Genomic DNA, 11,642 nt, shown 5'->3' on the forward strand with positions numbered 1-11,642 from the left:
CTACCAGATTTAGTGTTCATAATCAGAATAGATATTCAACATTGCAACCTTTGACAAGTGGGTGACAGCTCCTTAAGAACCTCGATCTGTTACCAGTGCTTGCAATTTTCTTATGCAAAATTTCTAAAGAGAAGCATGGGGATCTGTGGCAGCCATACAGCTATTTCATCCTTTATGATAATCTGGCCCAACGGTTGAAACCTTGCCCAACAATGCTGAGCACCATATAAAAACTGACCTGTATAAAAACTATGCATTTTATTGAAAGCTACATGGTTGTTGGTGTCCTCATAAATAGTTTCAGTGAATGGTGTATGGCAGAAAAAAAAAAAGAGTGGACAATCAGTCCCCACCCAGGCATGCTGGCATCCACTGCTGAGTGAGAAAGCAGCTTCTTATAGAGAGTGAGGACGTTGGATGTTAGTACTAGCAGGTGCCCCAACCAATGCTGAGGAGAGTTGATTTGCGTGCCAAAGGCGGGAACAAAGTAGTAGCTGCAGATTGTTGTTAACATCTGTGCTGAGCCTCTGTTGAACCTACCTTTGATATGTAATCAGTGTGAGTTGTGCCTAGCACAAGGGCATAGCACTTGCCATATAGAGATGAGTCGTTCCCAACTACTACAGCTGTGTTGTCAAAACCACTTTCAGACTCAACATTTGGCAGCCCCAGTGACATTGTAGGAACCTGATAAGCTTCTTATCCACATTACATATGCCTTTCAGATCTACAGAGGGTGATAAATACCTGCAGGCTGGCAGAGTCCCCTGTTTGGGTGGTGCAAGAGTACAGATTTCTCCCAGTTACTTGCTTATCTCTAGGCATGGCTTTGCATGGTGAAGAAGGGTGGGATGTTTCCCTGCTCTGTAAATTGCTGTGGCTAGCAGCTGTTCCCCCAGGCCTGAACAACTGTGGAGCCAGAATATTCCTTAACTTCATCCTGACCCTAGCTTGGAGGCAGGCAGAAGCAGGGGTTTAGGACTTTCTGAAATTTGTATTGAATATCTGCATTTTGCAGCTCTTCTCTCTTGCACTTACAATGCTGTCCTGGAAAACCTAGGGAGCTGCTTGAGATGCTTACATCTTTCTGTAAAACATTAAAGGCAATCATCTCAGCTGTCCCACCACAGCAACCAGAGAAGCTGGAGAGGTGTCGGATAATGATGATCAATCTGATGTTATAATCACTTGTGAAAACAAGTTGCATGCACTTATCAGTGTAATTTGTCCTCCAGGAGCACCCTTTGTGTTTTGAGGACTGAGGGATATGGAAGAACCAAAACAGAAAAAAACCCAACCCACATCTCTTACTTCAACTTTGCAATTGCTGGCGTCTTAGCACAGCACACAGCCAGGCTGTTCACCTAGGAGGCTGATTTCTAATGCATGGCAAAACTGCAGCATGTGTCAGTTATGCTGTCACTAACCAAAGGCTCCACTGCAAAGAAGTGACATTTTAGCATGTTGAATATTTTGTTTTACAATACAAGTGTAAACCTCAAAGTTCTGGCAGTGCTCACTCTCAAAAAAGCTCAGAATATTTAGTGGTAAAAATATAATGTCCGCCCTGACTCACAGAGTTTAAAAAAAGGAATCTAGATTGTTACAAGAATTCCCTCCCCACCTCCCAAAATATCTACTCCTAAAGCCAAGGGCTGACGTTATGCTGTACTAAAGATTTTAAAAAAGAAAATACGTTCTGGAAAGGGAAAACCACAAGATGGTGCTCTTGAAACACCGCATGAAGCCGGAGTCCTTGAATTCCTTCTTGCTCGGTTCGTGGAGAGCGTATTTCCTCCTCCTCTTCTAGCTGTAGCTATCCATCTAGTTACTACTCTCACGGGTCATTGCATTAAATCTGCGATTAAAAGAACAAAACTCAAACCTTGAATCCAATTACTGTTTTTAACATTTGTTTCAAGCTTATTTGTGTACCTATTTGTTAAACTTAAAAAAAAAGAAATACAGGTGCCTTCCATAAAAGCTTTATCCTGCTGCTAAAATGCACATGCCTTCTACAAGGAGTGATTTGCTGCCCTAAAAACATAACATTTACTTTGCCTGCCTTGTGCACCTGTAGTGACAAGTGGAGAGCAAAGCCACCTCTCCAAAGCAGTGGGTACAAGCCATCCCATCAAGCCCTCAGCACTGGTCTGGAGCAAGCAGCGAATGAAGCTTTGCCTGGGGTTGGACATCCGTGTTCCTGATCAGCTGAGGTTCGGTGACTACCTCATCTGGTGACTGTTGCGGTATGGATGTGTCTTCCAGCAGAAGCTAATGGTGCCAACTTGCAAAATATCTAAAAGGAATAGCATAAGTATGTCAGGCAACTTCTCATACAGTGCCTCTGCTGTGGCTAGGAGGAGCTGGTGTCTGGAGCTGAAATGCCATTACCTGAATGCAAGGATGGTCTAGGCAATTACTGTCATAGATGATGGATTTCGGAATACACTTGTCATGATAGAAGAGATTCCCCCTCTAATACATTTAAACTTTGGAGTAGAAGAGGAGTTACAGAGATGGACAACTGCTGGAATGTAAATCTTCACCTGAGGATGAACAAATTGTCATGTCAGGTCCACTCAATTTTAATATTACCTTGTTGGAGTAGTTTCTCCTCTGAAGGAGTCCAGGGGAACATAAGGAGAGAGGGAACATAGTGCTGATATTCCTAGAACAAAATAAAAGCAGCAAGGGTCCACTTGAGCCTGCTGGCACATGCAGAAATAGTTGCAACATTCAAATAAAGGAATAGATATTCTTGTAGTGGCCACTGAGATGGTTCAGCAACTTGAGGGTTTGTCCATTAAAGTTTAGTATTGCTTTGCTCTTTTCATCCAGAACTGCCCTCACGGTACCTCAGTACAGCACTCAAACAAGCCAAGGTCTTGGGAAATATCTTGAAAAATTAAGATGCAAAAAAATGCAATTCCTTATGTTGGCTGACTGCTCTGTAGGTTTTGGTTTGGTGCTGAGGGGGACACACACAATGAGCATACCATGAGCCCTCCACAGCCCTCAGTCAGCTGCAGTGTCAGGGCCAGCCTGTGGCCCCAAGGACAGGCACAAGGCTGAGGATGTCCCCTGGCTGAGCAGGGGCATGGCTGGGGAGAGAGAGGGAGCACTACCCCTCCTCTGCTCTATTTTCTGTCTCCTAAGTGCTGGGTTAGCTTTTGGGAGGCACCAGAAGTGCTGCTGGCCTTGATGGGTGCAGCTGTGCCTGGCAAGGGGGAGCAGGAGGGCTGATGCTGGAGCAGGGGCTGTGCTGGAGCATGGTGGGGAACAGAGGAAGGGTTGGGGAAGTCAAATGGGGTGGCTGTGAGGCCCCGGGGGTGGTGGACAGTCTTTGTGTGACTGTGGCCTTCCAGTAGCTAACACAGAATGTTACATGCATGTGTTTGTTTACTGAAGAGCAAAGGCCTCTGGACAGTTGATGCTACCTTGTAGCCAAACTGGGATAACAATGTGAATATTGGTGTTGCATTACATGGCCTAGTTACTCTGGCTTCCTTAGCTCATATTGGATCTGCAGTGAGAGCATCGTGAAGGTTGTCACTGGCTCTAACCAAAAGTATTTGCTGTGGGCATATAAAGTTCAGGTGGTCCTCAGCTACTGAGCAGAAGAACCAGGCTCGGAAGACACTCCTGCGTGTTTCAGGAGGAGGTATAGCTCTTCCAGGGCTAATGCCTGGCGGTTACAGCCTCACATGAGAGACTTAGGCTGAGTACAGTTATGGTGACATTTCACTGTTTGCCCCCTCCCAAAGCTCCTGTTTCCTGCCTCCTGTGGGCCCAGCAGAGAGCACGGAGCCCCTTCTCAGCAGCCGTGAAGGGCTTCACTGGTAGCCAGCTCATGCATGAATCAGAACGCAAACATGATGACACAAGACCTCTGAGTCTTACCTCTTGTGTTTAGTATCATTTTATGAGGGTCTACCTTGCCTCAGTTAATTACACTGTACAACAGATTTTCGTTACTCATATGTAGATCTAATTTCCAAGATTGTCCCTGGATACCAAATTAGCAGAGAAGACATCAATTGCAATTTGCTTACAAACATACTTTAAACACCAGCTGCTTGTAAAAATACACATAATGTTTTTAAATTAAAAAGCTCTGTGTTGCCTTTAAAATACTCGCAACAGGCAGTGCAATAATACATTTACCCTCTGCAATGCATTTACTTATGTACCCCTAGATAAAAAATCTGGGTGCCAGTATGAAATCCAGAAAGTTTGTGAGTTGCTCCATGTCCCTGTCATTCTTTATGGCACATCATGGCTGAGTAATAAGTCACAATGTTCAACTGTAGTAGGAAAAGCCCACTGAAGCAGGGTAAAAAAAACATATAAGGTGTCATATGTTAAAGGTAAGTAAATCAGTAAGAACACCACAGGACTTCCAGTCTCACTGTATACATTTTAAAAAAAGTTTTGGAAAAGTAAACAGTTCATATTTGTTCAGGTCTCCTCACCTCTGCTAAATAGCAGTTATATTCTCAGTATTTCTACATCATATACAAATGTAAAATACATAAAACAAGATGTCTTAGTGTCCTACACCACTACCACTGTCCCACCACTCTGCTATGAATTAACCATAAAGTAGATAAGGAATACACTTTTCAATATTTCTATTTATACTCTCAGCGTGTTAATACAGTATTTATTCTCTTCTCAGTACTCATAATATTCTTCAGTGTTCTCAGCACTCTTGTAAATAGATTATACACTGAAGGGTGACTTTCTTAAGAAGATGAAGACAACTCTTCTACTGTATTTTTCATACCACTACAGAAGAAAGGTTTTCTTCCCTTGAAGTTTAAATCAAGAGCAAGCTTTTCATTGTTCATACAGAACAGATTTATCCTCACTATAGCAAAGTTTTCACAAAGTTTCTGGATCAGACAGTAATTCAGTAGATTTTTTTAGGTTTACATGACAGTCTTGAATATGATTAAAATGCTTTCAGATTTCCTACCCAGACATATTGACACTGAAGGAAATTAAATGCTTGTAATTATTCTTTTCCATATCAATTTCTTAAATTCTGGTGACCAAAATCAAAGGTACTGATTGTGCATGTTTTAAGAAGTTAGAGCATATATATTCTGGAAATAAATACTCAAAGAAAAACAAACTGTTACAATGTCCTAAGAAATAATAATATTACTGAAAAACACTGACTTGTGAGGCAGCTGATGGTCATTCTTGCACTAATAACAACTTGATTTCCAGGAGGTGTGGCTCTTTGACCTACAGGCTCATTTTTTACCAGTGCATGGTGTGAGAAAAATAGTATTCAGGGACTCCATGATCTTTTCTTGATGGTGATGGCTGGATCTTCATGAAACATTTTCCTCCTGAGTGTTCTCACAAAGCAAAACAAATCCATAACCAACACAACATTTTTCAGAAAAAAGTTTTTAGAATTATCTTGGCTTATTGGAACATAAACTAGGCATAGAATAGGACATAACAATACCTAAATCCCATGTCATTTTCTTATCTGTAAGTTGCAAAGAACATCACAGTGAGATGAATGTTGTTATTCTAGTTTAAAAGTAAAGCAACCGAGATACGAAATGCTTGGTCCATGGTCATGGAGTGGTTTGCTTACAAATACAGCCTGGACTTTTTGATTCCAAATTCTGGGACTACGTCTTCTCCTATCCATACTACTTTTCATTGTAATTAAATCAAGGAACACTTCGTATTTTATCACACTTGGTGCTCAAACAAGCGATGAAACTTTTAGGAATGTGAAGGCTTGTCTACTTAAAAAGGATTAGTGGTTTAATTTGGTAATATTTGAAACTGGCTTACTTATATTGATGTAAAAAATATATATGTATATACAAAAGAGGTTGTCTGAAATGATAAAATCAGGCTCAGCTCATGGCTCAAATGCCTTTAAGACCAAGTGAAGATCAGAGGTAACAAATATCCTTATTTTCCTTTCTGAGACACAATTCACCCTTTGAAGGAACTTCTTATTGCAGGTAAGTGATGTACACTTGTACAGCCCTCCTAAGCCTACATCACATATTTGTTGCTTGTGCAGCTGATAAAAACAGAAGTTTATGCTCCTGTATAAAACCAGGATAAACTTTTAGCACTGCTAACTAGGCTGAAATAGTTGTCACTTGAAGTGAAGAAAATGAAATCAGTGGAAGAAATACCTGTGACTTGACCTGTGGATTAGGCTTCCAAAGGATAAAAAAACGTTAATTATGCAGAGGATGGTAGAGGGTAACTATAGCTTTCCCTCTTCTATCTGTTCTGAATAAAGTAAATATATAATTTAATATGGGTTTACAAAGATTATAAGCTGAAAATAAAAAACCTTCAGCTATATTACTATTTATTTCTGTTGCTTGGATTTTAAATTAGTAGATTTTTTTCAGATAAATCACTAAATAAAATCATAAAGTTCAAAAATATTTCTGAATGTTTTCATTGCCATATGCACAGAAATTCTTTATTATAAACCAGCTAAATTTTTATTCAGGGAATAAGGTTAAAGAGTTCTCCTATTCCAGGGTTATCTTTATATGTAACTACAGTGCATATCCACAGATAATTTAGTAAATTTTAAAACAAATTATGTTAGACATAAAATATTATTTTTTATTCTATGTAAACTATTGTGATAGGAGCTAGTTGAAAGTAGAGTGATTATATGAATTTTTCTTAAGTTGTGAGTTTATTTTTAATTTGCAGAGTTTAAAACTGATATTTTTACTCCCTTTTCCATAATTTAAAGTGTATTTTACTAAAACATATATTTAATCTATAACTTTATTAAAATATAATTTTCACATATTTGTCTTGTTAACTTTTAAAATATATAAAAACCATGAATGATAACTACAGGTATACATTTTTATTTGATAAGTTTCATTTTTAAAAGCAATTTTAACCTCTTTTTTTGCTTTTCCTTTTACCTCAGACCCCTTCAGAGAAAGGGAGAAGAGAAACATTATGCCAGCTCTGTGTTCAACCTATCTTCCATTTTTAGTAGAATTTAACAGAAATTTCTGTGGGAACTATGCTGAAAGCACATCTGTTTTATAAACTTGTGTCCAGAAAATGGTGAAAGAATGAAAAGTAAATATGTATGCCATGTCTTTGTTTCTAGTAAACATACAAACTAGAAATAATGTGATTTGGCTTTCAGGTTGTAATCTGAGCTCCTACTGTTACAGGGGAAATACGTAGTTATTATTTATTATGCAGCTTACAATAGTTGGGGAAATGTTTAATTCATATGATAAAAGGTAGCTGTTTAAAAAATTCATATTTTAAACTGGTGTGTAAATGAAAGCAGGGGGTTCACTTTTAGGCCACAACAAATCTCCCAGTTTGTTGGTAGCAAGCTGTATACCTGGCAGTAGAAGTTTGAAGGATTAGAAATTGAAAGAAGTCAGCATCTGTTTTGGTTACCATTTTTAGGACTTGTTCAAAGCCAACAAGAGAGCCCATCATTTAAAAAATTAACACGGCAGGAAACACAATCCAAAAGGCTTCTCCTTAAGCTTGCCCTTAAGGGCATGAAAGAAGCTCAATACAGGACTGTGATACACAGCCTGTGGGCAAGAAATTGATTCATAAATCTTTGTAAATTAAGCCAGTATTTGTGTTACTGAAAAATGGATTTCATCTGCTGGTGAACTCAGAACACTCAGTGGCACTATGTATCCTCTATATGAATTTGGTTTAGAGATGCTGCTGTACTGACATAGCAGCTGCTGCAAAAATGCTATAAAGAAATATATTTCTCTGATTATACTTTCAGTGTCCTTCTAGTCTGGATGTGTTTTGCAGGTGATAAATGTCAACTATGAGGAGGATGAAAAAGCATCATCATCATTTAAACCTCAGCATCGGTTCATTTTGAATTCAGAGTAGTAGTAACATGTAGCTTTTTTATTTATGCTAAAATTGAAACAACATGAAAGGAACATAGAATATATAATTTGGTAGATCTGAGACATCATAGAATTTAGTTCGGGGAGTGGAGAACACGCTTTTAATGAGACTTCCTTTTCTTCATGTGCTCTGTGTAATTTTAAATTTGTTGATTTAAAACATTGTGCAATTTTAACATAGTCATCTTCTTAATAATTCTTGATTTCCATCACCTTATTCCTGCAATGCTGATGACAAATTTAAATACTTTCAAGAATATTTTGCTATCTTTCAAGCTAAGACTTTCTGAGTCAGCAGACTCGACCTCTCACAAGGTCCTCTTACTCAGTGACCCCTGGGGAGAAACTACAAAGGAAAAAAACTAGGTTGCAACAGCACAGAAAAGTTTTAGTAACCCTTTCTACACCTCAGAGAGTGAAGAAATTATAATGAAACAGAACAAAAGTTGCAACTGAAAAGTTTGGTGTTTGCTACTCTGTGTCTGCCCGTGTAATTTCCACATCACACATGGTTGCGATGTTAAACACAGTATGGCTTAAAAGAGGCCCGAGACAAGGTCTGATCCCTCCTTCACTAGTAAGTGGCTGTCCAAGAGATTCTTTTTGCTTATAAAACTAGTCCTCAGGTAACTCTTTTGCCTTCAGTACAAGCATGTGATGAGGGCATGTCTGTAGAGCCTTTTTCTTTTTCCAGACAGACTTGTGATTTCTCTGCCGGTGCTTTCAACTAGCAGGAAGGTCCTATCCAAAACCAACCATGTAACTGAGTTAACACCACCCTGAATGCATGCTGATGAGTCAAGATTTTCCCTTGGTTTTACTCTTTGCACTATTAAGACTGCAGTGATGTCCACAAACACATGTATCGTGCACCCCCTGTTTTGTTCCTGTTCCATCTTTCACGAATAAGGGCACTGAATACACAGGTCTCCTGCTCTCATCTTAGAGCACTCAAAACACACAAAGCTCACAGCAGGAACACTGAACATCCCTTATTGTTAGTCTCAGTGAAGACTGAGGGTGATAAAAGACTTGATTCCCCTCTTGGACTGGATCACGTTCGGAGCAAACAAGAGTCGAGTTTGAAAAGAAAATTTTGAGTACTTCTGTACTCTCCCATTTCTGGCGACCCTGAGGCAGAGGGCAGCAGACTGGTGGGGAATGGTGATGGTTCCCACTGCCCTCACAGGCAGCATGGCAGGAACAGACCCACAGCAGCGCTTCCCCACTCCAGCTGCTTTCTCCCCAGTGGCAAGGGAAGTGCAACCATTCACCTTCACACTAGTGGAACCATGGTGTCCACCCCATCTTCTGAATCAGCTGGAGATTACTCCTTCAAAAGGCTTTTTATTTTAAAATACTTAGTGCAGATAGAGTCTTTCCCACTTTTTTAAAAAAAACCCAGGCAACACTAACATCCGAGAAGAGAAGACAGAGCCATCTTCTTATCTGCTGTCTGAAGAGATTTAAAACAAGTAGGTGAAAGCACACTCACATACAGTTCTTGATCTTCGACCAGGGCAAAGTTTGAACTCGGTGATTTCAGCTGATGTGTAGACCTTCCTCGTGGAAACTCTCACTGATACCTTGCAGAAACCCTTACACTAACTCAGTGATACTGGAGCTTTTGCAAGGTTTGCCATAAAAAAAATTGGAGTTGATGCCTTCCCACATCCTTGGTGCTAAACTTGGCCCTGGTTTCAAGTTTGCTATCACATTAATTTAGCATCCAACTTTTGGCTATCTTTATGCTCTTTTCTTTGCACTGCTATAAGTGCATATAAAATCAGATCTAATCTCAGTAACTCTGACAGTTTCCGTGATGCCAACAATACCAGTACCCACGCATACATCTAAAGTAAGGGTCCTCTGCTAAAGAGGAGGAAGGCAAAGAAAAGGTCTTGAAATAAAGTACCACACATTTTTACCTTTCATTAGATATTTGTCATGCATAAAGATTTTGACTCCTATTTTGCACTAAATTCCAGCACAGTGTTCCTATATTGTTGATTATCATTAATTTCTGAAAGTCATTTGAGAAAGATATCAGAGTTCAACATGAGAAAATATAATTGAATTTATCTGTTTATTGATGTATTCATGAGTGCTTTTAAAAACATATTTCTTGTGTTACTACCTTGTTTTATAGCTAATTCTCTTTAGTTTTAAATATTACTTCACTGAAGTTATTTTCAACAGCCTTTCAGTTTCCAGTGCTTCCTCTCTTATTAAGAATGTAAAGCCATTGCTCAGTATATAGTCTTGCAGGCATGATGAGCTGGATTCAAAGTTAATGAATCTTCCTCTTAATTTTAACCCCTGAATATAGCCATGACCTTCTCCTCCTACAGTGTTGCATTACAATGAGATTGGGGGTGGTTTAATCTATTGATGCAGTTGTCCATGATGGCATTGCTATATTATTAATTGCAGACACAGACTACATATGCATACTCATCCCTTTACTTAAAAAAGAGATACTTTTCAATCTTTATGTAACAGAGCCATGCTCTTAGCTTCTAACCATCCCAGCTTAGGTTTTCTAACTAGAGTATGTGCTTAATTTCTCATGAAATAACAGTCACCATAACAGCAATATATATTACACTACAAGGCATTCATAATATAGGCTATATTTTAGGCATCAAATGTATGAATATGTTAGAGACTTAAGAAAGTATTTGGTATCTGCTGAGCATGGTAACAGTCCTGGGACTCAATCTTAGTCCTAGCTTTCATGATACACCTTAGCTTAAAGGCCATCCAGTGATGTTTAGACTAAATTTTTCCACTTTGCAGTATGAGTGGGCTAAGAGCATACACACAGTTATAAGCCATGTTTAACTTGGAAAAATAAAAGTCTTCAGAAATTTTTATAGTAATTGAGGCTGATTAGTACAGAACAGCCCAAGTCTATGCTGATAAAATCCCTGAGCCTCCAAAAGAAGCTGACTATGTGCACATGACTTACTTGTGATAATCTCCACCCAGAGTTAAATTTTGAACATAGAGGCAGCCACAGTAGACCAGCTAAGCTGCTGTAACACCATCAGTTGAGCTTTTAGAGAATGACCTTTACTGAAACTATGACATTTTAAAAGTGGTTGGAGTTTGGCCCACACTCTTAATTAAATTTATGGCAGAGAGAGAATTTGTTGGATAACAATCAGTTCACATTCAGCTCTTTAAGCAAAGGGGTAAAGTTTAGGGAAATCTCTGGAACCCAAATAAAACAATGGAGAGAGAATGCCAGATTGGCATGTCAAGACATCTCCTGGCAGTCTGTGGTGAACTGCTTCACCTTATTTCTGTTTCCAGTGACTGAATCTTGTTTAAGAGGGAAGTAAAAATGCACTGTGAACACTCCTAATGTTGTAAGCAATGTATGCAATTTCTGTAGTTTCCCAAGGGATAGTATACCTATTTGCTATATAGATGGATTCTGGGAACTCAAAAAACAATTATAGTGAATAAATAATCATATGTGTATAGATCTGACCCACCTCTCAAGAAAGATGCAGATCCCTAACAATGCTGTGGACAAAAAGTACTGGACTGATGCCCATCCTCAGATAACTGAGCTCAGTGGGAGGGACTATGTTCTGCTTTGCTCCAGGCACATGGAAAGAAAAGGTTTTGTCTTATGTTGGAAAGAGGAAATAGAGAGGTAAAAAGGGTTGTGTACCATGGTGGGAAGGCAGGGGGAAAAGG

Source organism: Strix uralensis, chromosome 3 (assembly GCF_047716275.1).
Source record: "Strix uralensis isolate ZFMK-TIS-50842 chromosome 3, bStrUra1, whole genome shotgun sequence".
NCBI lineage: Eukaryota > Metazoa > Chordata > Aves > Strigiformes > Strigidae > Strix > Strix uralensis.